Source organism: Pongo pygmaeus, chromosome 22, assembly GCF_028885625.2.
Source record: "Pongo pygmaeus isolate AG05252 chromosome 22, NHGRI_mPonPyg2-v2.0_pri, whole genome shotgun sequence".
In the NCBI taxonomy this organism is placed as follows: Eukaryota; Metazoa; Chordata; class Mammalia; order Primates; family Hominidae; genus Pongo; species Pongo pygmaeus.
This window is the reverse complement of record NC_072395.2, coordinates 26,240,562-26,260,090: the sequence shown is the minus strand read 5'-3', so window position 1 is coordinate 26,260,090 and position 19,529 is coordinate 26,240,562. Positions and strand designations below refer to the sequence as shown.

General features: G+C 42.9%; 1 long non-coding RNA gene across 2 annotated transcripts in view; it reads right to left on the bottom strand.

The window, feature by feature from the left end:
• The window catches only part of LOC129022368 (uncharacterized), a 28,572-nt gene that overhangs the window by 6,707 nt on the left and 2,336 nt on the right, over window positions 1-19,529 (bottom strand). The window contains exons 2-3 of one of the 2 annotated variants that reach the window (XR_008496392.1): window positions 10,414-12,499; window positions 6,939-7,226 (exon numbers count right to left, since the gene is read on the bottom strand). This is a non-coding gene — a long non-coding RNA (uncharacterized LOC129022368). Of the gene's footprint in view, window positions 1-6,938; window positions 7,227-10,413; window positions 12,500-19,529 lie in introns of those variants that run through there. The other variant, XR_008496390.1, reaches the window with a different exon arrangement.

The window sequence follows — 19,529 nt, the reverse complement described above, 5'->3', positions numbered from 1 at the left end:
AATCTGACTCAGAAGGTGATGGATGAACACCCACCCTAGCGTTCTAATCTAATGGAGCCTCTCTTAATAATTCCTTCTAGAGATCTGAGATCTTTCCTGGATTCGTCGGCCACATACAGCTAGACTCAAAATTTGGACAGAAGCTTTGATCCTCACTGGCTCTCCTGCCCTGTCCTACCAGTTTCTCTAGAAGTATGCTTCTCTAATTGCTCCTGAGAGATCCCATCTAAGGGTATCTCTCTGTGCCAATATAATTGATCTCATAAAGTGAGAAGAGAAATAGGCAAAAGCCCAGCTATTCTAGAAGCTGTGTCTAGGGTTCCTTACCTGATTTATGTCTCTGATTTACCTGAATATTGACAAATACAGATTCATCTCTAGGGAGTAGAAAAACAGAAGGAGAAATCCCAGTTCATATAGGAAGAAGAAAATGCAATCAATGCTGCCTAGAGTCCCACTTAAGTTCAGCCACAGGGTACTAAGTCTCTTCAGGAAAAAGCAATTGTTGTCCATCATCTGAAAAACTGTGGCCTTGAACCATGGGCACTGAGAGTGCACACTGCCCACTACAGTTCCATGCCTACATCACAGAGAGATGGAACAGTTTCACAGGATTCTTAAGGGTGATGTGGGGAACCAAAAGGAGATGAATCCACAGCCTCTGCCTTACTGTCTGGTCTAATACTATTCCCAGACACTTTTCAGGGATGCACCAGGGGTTATTCAGAAAGAAAAAAAGTTGTTAATGCCCCATCATCCCCCATGGCTTCTGAGGTCTAAGTTGTTCATTCCCCAGGTTCCAGGTTGTTGTTCTCCCTCTACCTCCACAGAATTAGTGTGTCTCATTCCGGTACCTATAATCTCACCTTTATTCTAGTCACCCTCAACTTTTTTCTAGACATTTTAACCAGTAGAGCCAGGTAAAATAGAGACAAGAGTATTTACATAAAACTTAACCAGAACTAAGTTGGAGTCCCATAACTGCTTACTGGGATGCAACTCAGGGGGTACAAAACCCAGGCTTGCCTAGAATTGCAGTTATGGGAAAGAAACGCACATTTCACCCAGGAATGATTAGCATGAACTCTCAAATTTGTGAAATAGATTTCTAGAGCCCTCAACCATTTCATCCTTATCTTGGAGGCAATCAGGAAGAGATAATCCCCTTTTAGAGAAAACCATACCTAATCAACAAATTATCTAACCAACATGTGTGGGAAAGGAGGTAACATCATAGAGTTGGCCCGTTTTAGTAGATGTGGTGATAAATGCCACGAAGTCAGAGCTCAGGTGGTCTCAAAAGCCTAAAAGGTGGCACAGATTAGCTTCAAGGGACATATGGTATGGCTGGAGTCAGCTGACTATTATGCTGAAGATGTCAACAGTCGTGACTGATATCTCAAGAAGTGGACCAAAAGTCCACTTCTGGTTATTCTGCTAGGTATAGTCTGGGAGTTGTTCAACCATGAGACAAATAGACCAACTTTCACCAGCAACTCCAAGTCTGGCTTGCAGTATTAGACTTTGCATTAGACACAGATTTAGGCATCAACATCTGAGATTATTTCCAGTTTGCAGCCCAAAAGACAATTAGACAGTCTATAGTTTCCATTGTAGATAACCAAACAGATAGAATATGGGCAATTATCCCAAACCCTGAGTTCTGACCATTGAGAGGAGCAACCACTTGTTTCAGGCTCTGTATGGCTGGCACACGTTAAATAGCCACAGCAGCCCAGTGGACGTCATGAGGTGTCAGCTTCCCTGACTCATCTGTAAACCAGGACCAGTCATATAGGGAATACTAAGTAAACTGGGGGCCCCACAGAGACAGCAGCTTTGCTTCAGAGGATAGAAGGAGGCACAAAGTTTCTACCAGCTGGGGATGCCCTAGCCCTCTGTGGGTCAAACTTAGCTTGGCAGGAGTTCTGTAGCAAGCTCTTAGCTGACTTTCAAATCAGCGTAACCAGCAGTAGTGTTAAGATGGCTCTGAGTCCAAAAGCCCAAAGAATACCTCTAGGTGGAAGCTAATTCATTACTGGAGGCTCCAAATATCAAAATCAAGATTTTCTTGACCTCAGGATAAATTGATCAATGCAAATCTCCCCAAATATTTTCACTAAACCTTAATTGAAAAGTAAGACTCTAGATTTTTCAACACACACACACACACACACACATCTCTGATTTTTTCACCTGAGATCTATGTATATGTGTTGGAGCATGCCTTTACCAATCAACATGAAGTTACAACTGTCCTTGTGCCTCTACTTTCTACTTGTGCAGAGTTTAAAATACAGAGGTGAGAGCTTAGAGTTTTCCGAGTCTTTTGCTAAGTATGTGCCTGACCCTGAGCATCCCCATTTCCTTCTTGATCCCCAAGACTATTATCACAGTCCTAATTCTCACCAGCTTTTCCTCCTACAGCTTTTCAGCATGATTATTTTCAGACCCAACTGATATCCTTTGTTCCTCGTGGACTGAGGAGTACATTTCCATTTAAATGCTTTTACAAAAATTAAGCTATTGATTTAAGATTTCTGTGCTTTTTAAATTAAGTAATTCTGCTGTTAGTTTTCCACAGGACTTGGGGGTTATAAAAAAAGGAAGAAAATAATTATTTTATACAAATAGTATGAAATAATACTGGGGATGACTATATCAGTAGCAGACAAAATAGACTTTAAAAAGTTACAAGGAACAATAACACATTATATAGTCATAAAGTGTCGATTTGGCAAGAAGATAGAAATATTTTAAACACTTGCATACCTAATAATAAAACATTTAGATATAGAAAGCATAAGTTGACAGAATTAAAGGGACGAATAGGCAGTACTAAAATAATAGTTGAAGATGTTAATACTCCACTCTGACTAATGAATAGAATAATGAGATAGATGATAAATTAGGAAATAGAGGACTTGACTAACACAATGAACCAAATTGATCTAACGGATATATGCAATATACTCCATCCAACAAAAGAGAGTACACACTCTTCTCAAAAGTACATGGGGAATTCTCCAGGATGGGCTTTATATTAGATCTCAAATTAAATCAATAACAGAAGAAACACTAGAAAATTTACAAACTTGTATAAATTAAACAGCATACTCTTAAACAACCAATAAGGAAAAGAAGAAATCACAGAGGAAGTAGGAAAATACCTACAGAGGAAGAAAAATGAAAACAAAACATATCAAAAGTTATGGGAAACAGCAAAAACAGTGCTAAGATGAAAAGTTTGCAGCTAAAAAACATTTACAAAGAACAAAGATCTCACATCAATAATAACTTTATCACCTAGTAAATTAGAAAAATAAGACCAAATTAGATGCAAAGCAAATAGAAAGAAGAAAATAATAAAGATTTTAGCAGAGATAAATGAAATAGAGATTATACAAACAACAGAATTCCAAAAAACCAAAAGTTGATTCTCAGATCGTCATAAAAGTTAACAATTGGCAAATCTTCAGCTACACTAAAAAAAAAATAGCATATTCACATACTAAAATGAGAAATGAAAATGGAACATTACTACTAATTCTAAAGAAATAGAATGTTTAAGAAAGTGTACTATGAACTATGATAGGATAATAAATTGTAAAACCCAGATAAAATGGGCAAATTCCTGGGTATACAAGACTTGATTACAAAGAAATACAAAATCTGAATAGATACACAACTACTAAGGAAATGGAATCAGTAATTAAAAACCTCTTGATGAAGAAAAGCCCTTTTTTTTTTGGCTTCACTAGTGGTTTATATCAAGCATTTATAGAACAAAAATCCTTTCCAAACTCTACCAAATAACTGAAGAGATCAGCTCCAAACTTATTCCATGATGCCAGCATTATCTCATACCAAAGCCAGACAAAGAGACTACAAAAACCCACAGACTAATATCCCTTATGAACATGGATGCAACACTACTCAGCAAAATGCTAGCTAACTACATTCAGCAGCATACTAGCAAGATTACACCCATGACCAACGGGAATTTATTATTGGAATGCAAGGAAGTTTTAGCTTATGGCTGGTTTCAGCACAGTGGTGTTTACAACTAATTGATCACAACCAGTATAGATCTCTTTATTCCTTTTCCACTCCCACTGGTTCAGTTAGCTATCCTTTCTTAACAAAAGTTTTAGCATATGAAAATTAATCAACGCATATGCCACATTAACAAAATTTTTTAAAACATTATCTCATTAATACAGAAAAAGTATTTTACAAAATTCAAAATGTTTTATAATAAAAACAATAAATTAGGAATAAAAGGAAACCACCTTTGTAAAATTCATATATAAAAACCCACAGCAAACAATATGTTCTAGAGGAAAAGGCCAAAAGTCCTCTAAGCTCAGAAGACAGACAGAATGTCTGCTCTTGCCACTTTTATTCAACACAGTATTAGAAGTTTCAGTCAGAGAAATTAAAAAAGAATGAAATAAACTGCATCAAAGTGTGTACAGAAAATATATTCTTATATGTAGAAAATCTTAAAGATTCCACACAAAAAATATTATCAGTAATAAATTCAGCGGAGTAGTACCATACAAAATCCACATAGAAAAATAAACTGTATTTTGTGGCCAGGCGCGGTGGCTCATGCCTGTAATCCCAGCACTTTGGGAGGCCGAGGCGTGTGGTTCACAAGGTCAGGAGATCAAGACCATCCTGGCTAACACGGTGAAACCCCATCTCTACTAAAAATATGGAAAATTAGCCAGGCATGGTGGTGGGCACCTGTAGTCCCAGCCACTTGGGAGGCTGAGGCAGGAGAATGGTGTCAACTCAGGAGGTGGAGCTTGCAGTGAGCCGAGATCGCACCACTGCACTGCAGCCTGGGCGACAGAGCAAGACTTCGTCTCAAAAATAAATAAATAAATAAATAAATAAGAAAAAGAAAAAGAAACTCTATTTTATGTAGTAATATAAATAATCTGAGAAGAAAACTTGAAAACAATTCAATTTACAGTAACTTCAAAAGAATAAAGTACTTAGGAAGTAACCAAGAAGTAAAATTCCAATTACTTTTGTGTAGATTAAAAAAAATCAATTTTTAAGTTTATGGGGAATCTCAAGGGACCCTAAATTGCAAAAATAATTTTGAAAAAAAATACCAAAGTTAGAGAAGTCACACTTAATGATTTCAAAACTTACTACAGAATTCCAAAATAGCATGCTACAAATAGACTAATGGAATAATATAGAAAGCCAATATAAATAAACCCTCATATATATGGTCAAATGATTTTTATGAGAAAAGAACTGTCTTTACAACAATTAGTGCTGGGGAAATTTGGTACCCACATGTAAAAAAGAAGCTGGGTCCTTAACTTATACCATAAGAAAAAATTAACTAACTGGTTCAAAGACCTAAATGTAAGAGCTAAAACTACAAAATTCTTAGTATAAAATATAAGTAAAACATGTCATAACACTGAATTTGGCAGTGATTTTTTTTTAACAGGACACCCAAAACACAAGAAACAAAAGAAAAATAGATGAATAGGACTCTATCCCAAATATACAAAGAACAATTCAGCAGTAATAAAACAAACTACTTGTTTAAAATGTGGGCAAAAATCTTAAACAGATATTTCTCTAAAAATTATGTAAAGTGGCTAATAAGGCCATGAAAAGATGTTCAACAAAACTAATCAGTAGTAAAATGCAAATCTAACCCCAAATGGCATATCACTTAATACCCATCAGCATAGCTACTACAAAAAGGAAAAAAAAAAACCCAGAAAATTACAAGTGTTGGTGAGGATTTGGAGCAATTAGAACCCTTGTATACTGTTGGTGGAAATGTAAAATGCTGTCACTGCTGTAAAATAACAGCATAGTAACTAAAATATTTATACATAAAATCACCCATATGATCCAGCAATTTCACATCTGGCTATGTAGCAAAAGATGTGAAAGCAAAGACACAAAATAATACATGTGCACCTAGGTTCCTAGCAGCATTATTCACATCACCCAAAAGGTGTTTGAATTACCCAAGTGTTGTTTGAATTACCATCAATGAATAGATAAAATGTGATTTATACATACAGTGGAATATTATTCAGTTATGTAAAATAAGGAAATTCTGACATATGGTACATCATGCATGAACTTTAGGACATTGTGCAAAGTGACATGAGCCAGTCATAAAAGGACAAATACTGTATCATTCCACTTATGAGTTACTTACAGTGGTTAAATCCTAGAAACCCAAGTAGAAGAGTGGTTCCTAGGAGCTGGAGGGGGAGTAACAGGGAGCTGTTATTTAATGGGTACAGAATTAGGGTTTTGCAAGTTGAAAGAAGGTCTCTATGAATGGGAATAATAGTGGCAAAACAATGTGAATGTAGTTAATTTTTCTGAGCTGCACCCTTAAAATAGCTAAAATGGTTAATTTTATGTATACTCTACCACAATGTAACAAATATTTTTTAAATTAAAAAACTATAGCTATCTGCAATAGCATGAATTAATATCATAAATATAAAGTTGCATAGAAGAAAGTGGATGTAAATGTATATATATAATATAATTTCACTTATATAAAATCCAAAAAGTGAACACAACTGAGGTTTGGCTTCCAGTAATAATGAAGTAGTTTGTTGAATAACTATTTCACAGATAACTATAATAAAGCTTAATAAAATACTATATTTTACTATATAGAAATGCACATCTATATATAATACATATATAATATGTATGTTTCGAGGAACAGAATGAAGATTTTAGCTATGCCACTGTAGAAGAGATAAGGATTGGGGTTTGAATCTATTCAAATTAACTCCCTCTTAAAATAATAATTTTCAAAGAAATACAACAGAATCCAGAGTCCCTGTAGCTCCTATTACATAATTTAAAAATTCATGAGATGTGTGAAGCATGAAAATGTAATCAATTCACGAGCAGACAATAGAACCCATTCTCAAGATGTGCAAGATGCTGTAATCAGTAAATAAGATTTGAAACAAGCTATTGTAACTATGCTCATGGGGGTAAAGGAAAACAGTCTCACGACAAGTGAACAGATGTGTAACTCTACACTCCCAGTCCTTTGGTCACAGGGCTGTGGGACTACAATCCCAGCATGGAACAGGCTCAGGAACAATGCGCATCACTGGAGGAACAGGCGGGGCTGTGTGCAGGCTTGTTGGGAGATGTAGCCTCATTATCACTCCTAGCACGTTTGTCACAGGGCTGCAGTACTGAGGAGGGAAATTAAAGAAAAATAAAATTGAAAAGAAAGAGGTTTTCCTGATTTAGGCTGACTTGTCCCACAGGCAGCAAAAGGCACAGCCCAGACCCAGGAAAATTATTGATAATATTATCTAATGTGCTCTGGAGACCCTCCCAACACTCCCCCAACATAGGGAAAAGAAAAACAAATTTTCCTTTGTTTTTTGGAATGAGTTGATAGATTCTTGTTCTCTGTAACTAGTGACTTCAATTATTCTGTTTTATCTAAGAAGTACAATGAAGGTCATGAGAAGCCTGAGTAAGACTGAACTACAGCTGCCTGGTCACCTTACCGAGGATTATAGGATAAGCCCATGCCCAGGCAAACCTAGATAACTGACATCTGGGTTGCTTGGCAATGGTCTTGTGCAATCCTGTCTTTGTCCTGCCTCTGTATCCTTGCTTTCACGCCACTGTAAGCTTGCTTCAAGCTAGCCCACCCCCTTTTGTGAAGTGTTTATAAAAGTCAGGTACTGTCTTTGTTCCAGGCCCAGTCTTTTGGACGTGAGTCAGCTGGACCTGAGTTCACTCAATAAAGATTCTCATGTTTCAACCTGAGGTCTCTCTGGTCCTCCTGAATCCTGCAACAGGACAATTCCAGCATGCACCAGGTTCACAGGACAGTGCGCGTCACTGAAGGAAAAGTGGGGCAGAGGGTGGTGGGGGGCGTGCGCAGCTGTGAGCATCTCTTGGGCTTGCTGGGAAATGTAGCCTTATAAAGACTCCCGGCCCTTTGGTCACAGGGATGCAGCACCACAATCCCAGCAAACACCGGAATCAGGGACAGTGTGCATGGCTGAAGGAAGAGGTAGGGCTGTGCGCGACTCGCTGGGCTTGCTGGAAAATGTAATCTCATGAACAGTCCTTCATGGACAGTGCGTGTCACTGGAGGAAAGTGCGGGGCTGTGGTGGCCCTGCTTTGCTTGCTGAGAGATGCAGTCTCATATACACTCCCAGCCCTTTGGTCACAGGGCTGCAGGACTACAATCCCATCATGCACTGGGATCAGGGATAGTGCGCGTGCCTGGAGGAAGAGACAAAGCTGTGCGCTCCCCCTTTGACTTCCTGGGAGATGTAGTTTCGTAAAGACACACAGCCCTTTCATTACAGGGCTGCAGGACTACAATCCCAGTATGCACCAAGATCAAGGCTAGTGCGTATCACTGGAAGATGGGGGGTGAGGGTGCACGCCACGATGGGCTTGATGGGATATATATTCTCATAAGCACTCCCAACTCTTTGGTCCCAGGGCTGCAGGACTACAATCCCAGCATGCACCTGGCTCAGGGACAGTGTATGTCTCTGGAGGAAGAGGCGGAACTGTGCGCTCCTTGCTATGTTTGTTGGGAGATGTAGTCTCATAAACACTCACAACCCTTTGGTCACAGGGCTGCAAGACTACAATCCCAGCCAGCACCGGGCTCAGGGAAATTGTGCGACACTGGAAAAAGAGGCGGGGTTGTGTGCAACTCTCTGGGCTTGGTGGGAGATGTATTCTCATAAACACTCCCAGCCCTTTTGACACAGGCTGAAGGACTACAATGCCAGCCCCAGCATGCACTGGGCTCATGGACAACGACGCGTCACTGGAGGAAGAGGGAGGGCTCTGCGCTTCTCAATATGCTTTTTGGGAGATGTAGTCTCATTAACACTCCCAGCCCTTTGGTCACAGAGCTCCAGGACTGCAATCCCAGCGTGCACCCAACTCAGGGACAGTGCGCTAGTCACTGCAGGAAGATGCAGGGGTGTGTGCACCTCCTGGGCTTACTGGGATATGTATTCTCATAAACAGTCCCAGCCCTTTGGTCACAGGGCTGCAGGACTACAATCCTATCATGCATCCGGCTCAGTGACAGTGCGCTAGTCTAAGGAGAAAGAGGCAGAGCAGTGTGCGCCTTGCGAGGCTTCCTGGGAGAGTAGTCTCATGGCCTCTCCCAGCCCTTTGGTCACAGTGCTTCGGGACTACAATCCCAGCATTCACGGGGCTCATGGGCAGTCCGCCTCACTGGAGAACGAGCGGAAGGCTGTGCGCACCTCATTGCGCTTGCTGGGAGATGCAGTTTCATAAAGACTCTCAGCCCTTTTGTCACAGGGCTGCAGGACTACAATCCCATGATGCACTGGGATAAAAAACAGTATGCGGCACTGGGATTAAAAACAATATGCATCACTGGCAAAAGATGCGGGGGCTGCGTGCGTCTCCCTAGGTTTTCTGGGAGATGTAGTCTCATAAACACTCCCTGCCCTTTGGTCACATGGCTTCAGGACTACAATCCCAGCATGCACCGTGCGTCACTGGAGGAAGACGTGGAGCTGTGCTCTCCTCGCTATGCTTTTTGGGAGATGCAGTCTCCTAAACACTAACAGCCCGTTGGTCACAGGGCTGCAACGCTACAATCCTAGCATGCACCGGGCTCAGGGAAAGTGCGCGTCACTGGAGGAAGAGGCAGGGCTGTGCGCGCCTCCCTGGGCTTGGTGGGAGATGTAGTCTCATAAACACTCCCAGACCTTTCATCGCCTGGCTACAGGACTAGGATACCAGCATGCACCCAGCTCAGGGACAGTGCGCATTACTGGAGGAAAAGGCTAGGCTGTGGGCGCCTCCTTTTGCTTGCCGGGAGATGTAGTTTCTTAAAGACTCCCAGAACTTTCGTCACAGGGCTGCAGGACTACCATCCCAGTATGCACTGGGGTCAGGGACAGTGCGTCTCACTGGAAAAAGAGTGGAGGGGGAGCGGTGTGCGTCTCCCTAGGCTTGCTGGGAGATGTATTCTCATAAACACTTCCAGCCTTTGGTCAAAGGGCTACAGGACTACAATCCCAGCATGCACCAGTCTCCGGGGCGATGCGCAGACGTGGAAGAAGGGGCAGAGTGGTACACGCACCACCTAATATGCTGGGAGCTGTAGTCCGTTAACTGCTCTGAGTCTGTTTGTGGGCAGGCTTCAGAACTATAATCCCAGCATGTACCGGGATGCGGGGGTGCATAGCCCTGGAGGGAGGGGCAGAGCGGTGTGAACTTCTTAGTGTCCAAAGCGTGGCTGAGTTCTGATGCTATGCTAACTCTTTGCCAAGGAGAGTGAGTACAGAGGTGGACCCGGAGGGGAGATCTGGGCTGAGCATTGAGGAGGGTATTACCCTACGAAGATACCTTACCTTTGCCCAAATCGGGCGGGTTGTCCTCACCCGATTGGCCCTATCCTTCTCAGGTTCCTCTTTCAGCTGCACCCAGGGTTCTTTCCAGAGCATTGCGTCTTCTGCAGCCCAGGGCGCTGCCTTCTCTCCTAAACTGCTGTGGAAACTGTCCTGATGTCCGAGACACTATCTGTTGTGCCGCAGCCCTCTTTTTGCTCTAGCCAGAGCAAGTGCTCAACAGCTTTTTAGAGAAATCTTCCACCTGGCCTGCTTATAAACATCAGAGCTCTGCAGGGAGTGATAAAAGCTGTGGCTTCCTGGGAGTGTCACTCTCAATGGCGCCTTTTTCACGAATGTGAAAGTCGCGGCATCAGGAAGGTTAATTATTGGGTTGCACAAAATCTGCTAAGAGCAAAGGAGAAAACCCCATTTCTGAGGCGTGAGTCTTCTAAGTCATTTTCGTCAATCCATTTAAGTGGACAACCTCCAAAATGCAACCTGAAGCTGCCGACTATTTAGGCATTTTACGCTTGAAATCATCGGTCTCATCTCAAGTCACGCCTGACTTGCCAGTGTCTCAGAGACACAGATGGGACCTGATCCCTCAGGAACAGATAGTGTTCCAGCTTTGTGGGAGCGACTTTTAAGATGTGGAGCACTTGGGGTCATTTGAAACCCGCTATCTTCAGTAGAGATTTTAACTTCTAGAGAGCGTGTGCATTTTGATTTTATCTGTCCTCAAGCTGACCCTATGCTCATTTTAATAGTAAAAAATACATTCCTGGGTGGAGATTTAAGATGCTAATGAGACAGACAATGTATGCACAAATATGTACAGCTACTGCACATGTGCACCCAGAAGACCACTCAAAACATGCTTACTGTAACACTTCTTTCCACCTTCTTATGAATGATCATGTAAAACTCCCACAAGGAGGGTTTCTCCAGCAACAATTAATGCTGTCTCACTCTTATGAGCAGGCTGCCCTGGAATCTCTTTCTCAAACTGTACCGTCTATTCTGCACTTAATTTTCAAAATATTCTTTTCTTTTTTTGTGAAATAAATTACTCTATGCTGTACTTCTTTTGCTGTGTGTTTCTTGTTTAAATTGTTTTAAACCAAGAAGATAGGAACCAAGGTATTACATCAGCCGTCAACATTTCTGGTGCCATGGCCCGGAGAGAGGTTTGTCCGATTCATTAATTTCAGTTTCCCCTTACTTGCAGTGAATACTATGACACTTCCAGACTACCTGCTTAACTATCGCTGGTTGTTCCAGCGCTGTTTCACTAAAGTTCTGGGGAAATGTGTTTAAGTCACCTATATTCTTTAGAGAGAGAATATATGTCCTCTCTCCTTTTGGCTGCTGCTTCTGTACTATCCATAACTAACTAACCACATGTGTTGCTCTCAACATTTCATATTCGGGCTACTTCCCTGCTTAGTTTCACATCTTTCTGGCCACACTTCAGACACAGCTTATCGTTTGCTGTCCGTTCAGCAATACTCGATCGCCACCTAGTGGCTATTATAATTTATTTTCTGGTCAGGTTTTCTGTTTACAAAATTTTTGTTTTGTTTTGAGCAGCACATTAACAGAATCCTGTCCCTTCAGGCTTTATGCATTTCCCAGCTCCTTGTAATTGTTCTTCAACAGATTTTCTTTGCTGAACAAAAGATTCACAGTCATGTAGACGCCCAGTCATAGGGATTGCATCTCAGCATTGCAGGTGTTATAATTGGGCTTCATAAATGGCAAACCAGTGAATTAGGGAAAGGCTTGTCGGCCAGACATCTGCCCCCCAGCCAGCAGTGGGGGTCATCTAGGTAGGGCTGGAGATGTTCAGCCCTGGTGAGAGCTAGGACGGTGTATGGCAAATGCCTACGACCTCCTAGAGCTTCAGTTAATGGGGTTTCGAGGGGACGCACTGGACACCGTGGTGTTTCCACTTGGCTCATGCGGATGCCCATGGCCTCCTGGACTTCAGTACATGTTCTGTCTTTGCAGGATTCTCTCGGCACTGTGGGAGCCGCTTCCTCTACTGTCACTGAAACACCCCTGGGATGTATATTTAAAAATTGGAACAGCTTTTGGCTAGATGAACCTAAAAAAAAAAAAAAAACAAAACAAAAGCTTATCTTCTTTTGTAACACTATTTAGCCTGCATACAGATTAGCTGACAAAACGTGGCTGGAGAATGAGACTGTGAACTTTAACACCATCCTATAGCTAGATCGTTTCTGTAGAAATCAGGGAAAATGGTCTGAAGTATCCTATGTGCAAGCCTTTATGGCCTGACAACAAAACCCAACTCTATGCAGCACCTGTGGGCTAAAGCCTAGTAAGCCACAAAGCCCCTCAGAACCATTAGAAGATCATCTCTTATTAAGGGCAGGGGACAGCAGACTCCACAGCCCAACACCACCTCCAGATAGGGGCCCACACCTCCTTTAGAATCCCCAGTGTCCCCCACACTACCAGAGTCTTCTGTAGAATCTAAGCTTTTTCCACCTCCTCATGCTCCTCTCTGTCAGCCTTTGCCAGGTACAATAGAGACAAGCCCAGCTGTAGTTACTCGCAGTGGAGCTTCACACCATCCAGGGCCAGAGAAATTGCTTCCCTTACAGAAAGTCCCAAATGGAAAGAGGACCATCAGAGTGCTGGTTCTCTTCTCAATAAATGATCTAATCCAATGTAAGCAACAACTCTGATGGCTATCAGAGAACTTCAGGGCATTTACTGAAGGCTTCCAGGCTCTAACTTTGACCACCATTCAACTTCACCGTCCATAAATGGACTCAATGACTGCTGCCAACTTAGCTGCACAAAACTTTTGCTTATTGGCAAAATATAGAAAAGACTTAAAACTTTTGTTGCTTTCACCATTTTAATGCAGAATACTTTTGCAGCACAAATGTCACCATAAGGTGGAGCCTTGGGAATCCAGTATAAACTATCTCAGAAAACCTCAATGGGTCCCCAACAAGCAGCAAAGGGCCTCAATAGACTTCAACAATGTTTGGACTCCATGGGCACTGTAGTCCGACAAAACCAAAGAGCCTGGGATCTTCTCCCAACCAGGCAAAGAGGAACATGTTTATATCTAAAAGAAGAATGCTGTTTTTGAGATCAATCTGTCTGGTTTAGTCCAAGAAAAATTAATAATATCATCACCCCGGCAGAAAAAAATTGAATCTCTAGGAACTTCCATGGGAACCTGAAAGCAATGTCTATTGCCTGCCTTGCTCTCTTTAACAGTACCAGTCATTACTGGATTTTCAGTTTTTAGTTTTGTTCCAATTTTGTTTAAAATGTTAACTGATTTCTTGCTGTCTTGCTTATGGCAACTCCATGTTTGCATGATGGTTTTGCAAGGCTTTCAACCTTTGGCTGCCAACATCTTGCCCACTGGTTCCATGAACAGTATGGTTTACACCCGGTTAGATCACACAGGAAGAAACTTTAGGGCCCAGGCTAGGCAGAAGTAACACCCACTCAGCAGGAAACAGCTCCAGAAAAAAATGGCCTAGCCCCTCAACCTCCAATATGATTATGGCCCTAAAATCTCTTAGGGGGAAATTGAGGCAGAATAGATAGTCAAGAAAATGACCATGATCTCGGGATACAGAAACCGTGGTGACTGTACAGCCAACACAATAAGCCTTAGCATTCGCATTGTAATTGGGCTCATTCAAGCAAAGCCATCTTCATTAAGGACTTTCTGTTCTAGAGAGCATGTGCATTTTGATTTTACCTGTCCTCAAAATTAACTTGTGCTTATTTTAATAGCAAAAATACACCCCCCAGCTGGGCACAGTGGCTCACACCTGTACTCCCAGCACTTTGGGAGGCTGAGGAGGATGGATCACTTGAAACCAGAAGCTGAAGACTAGACTGGCCAACATAGTGAAACCCCATCTCAACTAAAAATACAAAAACTAGCTGGGTATGGTGGTGCATGCCTGTAATCCCAGCTACTCAGGAGGCCGAGGCATGAGCATGGCTTGAACTCGGGAGGCAGAGGTTGCATTGAGCGGAGATCGCACCACTGCACTCCAGCCTGGGCAAAAGAGTGAGACTCTGTCTCAAACAAACCAACAAATGAACAAACAGAAATACACTCCTGGGTGGAGAGCTAAGATGCTAATTAGACATGTAACATATGAACAACCATGTAAAGCTACTGCACATGTGCACCCAGAAGACCACTCAGAACATGCTCACTAGCAACTCCTCTTCCCCCCTCCTTAATAATAATGTAAAACTCCCATAAGGGGGTTTCTCCAGTGATGATCCAAGCTGTCTCACTCTTATGAGCAGCCCGCCCTGGAATATCTCTCTCAGGGTGTACTTTATTCTGCACTTAACTTTCAATTTATTTTTCTTCTCCAATAAATTATGCTGTACTTTTTTTCTGTGTGTCTGTTGTTTAAATTCTTATAAACTAAGAAGACAAGAACAGAGGTATCACAAGAACAGAGCTGTCAACACAGCAATAAGTCAGCCTCCTTCTTGTAGGCATAGAGTCGCATCACCTAGGTGCTGAACCCAGAGCTACGTCACAATTTATCCTATGCACAAAGTTAAGGTCATAGAGAAGAGTCATATTAAGTAGTTTCTGGGCCCAGGGATATGTCACAATGGCTCCTGTGAGCAGAGATCAGGCAGATGAATCACATAACCAGTGTGCTGGACACAACGATAAGCCACCCTTTCATCTGTGGGCATGACCCAGACAAGAAAGAAGAGTCACAGCATTTAGGTGCTTGCTGCAGATATGTGTAACAATCTCTCTATGGGCAAAGCTCAGGTAAGAGAGAAGAGTCATATCTCCAAGGTGATTCATGTAGAAATATGTCACAAGAAACTTTTCAGGCAGGGCCCATACTGGATCTTCTTATCTTCCAGATGTTAGGACCCGGGATACGTCAGAATACCCAAAATGCACAGGGCTCAGTCAAAAAAGGAAAGCCACATAACCCAGGTAGAGTCATATCACCTAGGTGCTTGGTCTAGACATATGTCACATCTCTTTTATGGGAAAAGCTCACGTAAAAGAGGAAGGTCACATCAAATATTTGATAGGCCGAGAGATATGTCACATTGCCTCCTGCTTGAAGTGTCTAAGCCAAAGACTCACATCACCTTGGTGCTAGGCCCGTGTTCATACATAGACATTCAACCAGAGTTGAAATGGTGGCTCATCTCTAAACTCAGCTCATAGGCAAGGGAGGACTCTTCTATCTTAACCTAGTTGATTGTAATGATGTTGACTCTCATACCCAGGCTTGATGCTACAGGTACGATCATGGGTCCCTACCAGCAGGAAGGTCTCAAAGTTGATTGCAACTCTCATTCATACTGTATAGCGCCATTGGGTAGTACACAGAACATGCTAACTGGGCCGAGCACACAGGTGAGATTGTGACACTCATATGCACACCCAGCCAACAGTAACTATTGTCATCCTATCACATGAACACAGTTCAGTCTGCAGAGGAATTGAGGGTCTCATGCCAAACCCAGTCTGGTGTTGAGATGGTTACTCATGGGCTTAGACCCAACATACAGGAGGTGTTGAATGTCATTCCTACAACTGAGACAGTTGTGGGATTGTTAATCTCATTCCTGGACCATTCTGCAGGTTTCATTATGAAATTTGCCAGTGCCTAGCACCTGAGGGACTTGACGCTCTTGCATGGACAAGCCCACAGATGGGATATTAACATATTGCTGGATACAGCACCTTGAGGATGTAACTCTATTCTCCTTCCTTGGCACTGCCCACAGTGAGCATTTTGACATATTGCTAGACCTTGCACCCAGGTGATGTGCGTCTCCTCTTCTGCCTTGGCGCTGCCCACAGGAAGCGTTGTTATATATAGATTGGCCTGGCACCCAGGTTATGTGACTTTCCTGCTTGTGCACTGCCCATATGGGTCACTGTGGTATATTGCTGGGTCCAACACCCAGGTGATGTAACTCGTCTGCCTGGGCCCTGCCTACAAGAGGCATTGTGACAGATCTCTGTGCTCATCAGCCAGGTAACGTGATTCTCTTCTCCTTCCTGGTCCCTTTACATAGAAGGGATTGTGACATGTTGCTGGGCTTAGCACCAACTTGATGTGAATCTTCTGCCTGGATCAAGTTCACAGAAGGCATTGTAACATACCTCTGGGTCCATTACCTATTTGATGTGACTCTCCTCTCTTACCTGAGCATTGCCCATAAGAGAGATTGTGACATATCTCTGGGTCTAGCACGGGGATGATGTGACTCTTCTCCCTGCCTGGGTCATGCCCACAGAAGGAAGTGTGACTTATAACTGGACACAGCACACGGGTGATGTGATTCTTCTGCCTGGTCCCTACCTACAGGAGTTATTGTCAAATACCTCTGAGCCCATCATCTAGACTATGTGACTCTTTACTTCTTCCTAGGGCCTGCTCACAGTAAGGATTGTGATATATTACTTTGCCCAGTACCTACATGGTGTGAATTTTCTCTCATGTCTGGGCTCTGTCTTGGAGATGAATGTGACACAAAGCTAGGCCTAGCCCCTAGGTTATGTAACTTCTCCTTTTTCAAAATCCTACTCACCAGGGGCATTGAAACATCTCTCTGGGCACTTCACTTAGGTAATGTTACCATGTTGCCTGGAGCCTCCCCTCAGGGGGTATTGTGAGATATTGCTGGACCCAGTACCTATGTGATATTATTCTCCTTTCTTGCCTGGGCCCTCTATACATTGTGTATTGTAATATATGGCTGGGTTCAATGGCTAGGTGATGCAACTCTTATGCATAGGCCCTACTCACAGGGATATTATGACATTTCTTTGGCTCTGACTCTCCACTTTTGCCTTAGCCCTGCCAAAAAGGGAGGTGGTGACATATAACTGGACCTAGCAGCCAGCTAATATGAGTCTCCTCTTTTGCCTGCACCCAGCATATTTTGGGTACTGTGATGTATCATTTGTCTCAACACTTGCAGGATGAAAGGCTCCTGCCTGAGCCCAGCCATCAGTAAAAATTGTCATTCTCCCACATGAACACAGCCCGTAATGGAGGTTCTGAATCTCACACCCAGAGGCAGTCAAAAGTTGGAAAATTGGCTCTCATAAGTGGATATTGTCCACAAGTGGGTTTGTGACTCCCTGACCAAGATCCAAACACTTGTGAGGCTGTGACTACACTAAGATAACACAGTTTTCAAAAGGGATTAAGGCTCTCATGGAAAACTCCATTCCACCATTGAGATAGTGACTTATGTAGATAGATGCAACATATGGGAGGCATTGACTCTCATACCCAGAACCGGCACTTATGTGGGATTGTTAATCTCATCCATGGACCTTCCTGGTGTGATTCCGACGTACACCTCTAGCCAGTACCTGAGTGATTTTACTTTTTTGCCTGGGTGTAGCCCACAGATGAGATTGTGATACATCCCTGAATCCAGCACCTAATTAACGTGCTTCTATTCTCCTGTCTTGGCACTGCCCATAATGGGTATCCTGACCTATCATTGGTCCTGGCACTTTGTTATGTGGCTCTGTCCTGTGCTTTGCCCACATGAGCCATTGTCACATATTGCTGGGTCCAACACCCAGGTGATGTAACTCTTGTCTAGGCTTTGCCTACAGGGGGCATTGTGACATATCTCTGCACTGATCACCCAGGTGATGGGACTCTCTTCTCCTGCCTGCTGCCTGTTCACAGCAGGGATTGTTACAAATCATTGGGGGCAGACTCCAGGAAATGTGACTGTCATTTTACTGAGTGCTACCCACAGGAGGCTCTCACCTAAATGATGTTACTCTTTGCCTGGGCTCATTTTTCAGGGGTATTGTGACATATGGCTGACCTCAGCACCTAGGTGATGTGAGTTTCTTCTACTGCTAGGGCTCTGATCAAAGAGAGATTACAATGTATCACCAGGCCCAGCACCTGGGCGATTTGACTCTCCCCTCTTGCTTGGGCCTTGCATATATTGTGTATTGTGACATATTACTGGGTCCAACACCTAAGTAATGTGACTCATCTGCATGGGCCATTTCCACATGGGTATTATGACATATCTTTTTGTTCATCACTTAGGTGATGTGACTTTCCCCTTTGCCTTGGGCCCTGCATAATTTAGATATTGTGATATATCACTAAGTCAGTCGCCTAGACAGTAGGAAGCTTATGCCAAGGCCCTGACTACTGGGGGCCTTGTGACGTAGCTCTGCATTTATCACCTAGAAAATGTGATCCAACCCCATTTCTGCCTGAGCCCTGCTCACAAGAAAAATTGTAGCATGTTGCTAGGCCCAGCAAACAGGTGATGTGTTTCTCCTGCCTGTGCCTCATTCACAGGGAAAATTGTGACATATCGCTGGGCCAGAACCCAGGTGAGGTGACTCTGCTGCATGTGTCGCGCTTTCAGGAGGGAGCAATAACATATCCCTGGCAGAACACCTAGGGATGTGACTCTCTTGCCTTGTCCCTGTCCTCAGGGGAGACTGTGACATATCGCTGACACAGACCCAGGTGATGAGACTCTCCTGCTTGCTGACTACCCAAATGTGAGATTGTCACATATATTTTGGCCTAGCACACAGGTGTGATAATGACTTTCATACCTTAAACGAACCAATAGGAGAGATACTTTCTCTCATAGCCAGGCTTAAAAAAGACATGCAAAATTATGGGTCTTCTCTTACTATGAAGGTCAGAGAAAATAAGCACTCTTGCATATCATGTAAAGCACTCAGATGGTACAGTGTCATCACAGGGCCCAGAACACATAGAGATTGTGTTCTATGTAGGCACACCCACCAATCATCAGGACTGTCATTCTTACACAGGAACAGAGGTGATTGGGGAGGTCCTAAATCTCATACCTGAACACAGTCCACAGTTGGAATTGTAACTATCATATATGAACATCCAGTCACAGTTGGGATAGTGACTTATTTCTGAACCCAGTTTATAGCCAAGTAAAGATCCTCTTTCTGGATCCAGCCAGCTGGAGAGATGTTGACTCTCATACCTGGGTTTATGGCCACAGGTGTGATCATAGGTTCATATCAGCATGAAGACCTCAGAGTGGATTATGTTTAACACGTACTGTAAAAGGCCCTCAGGGGG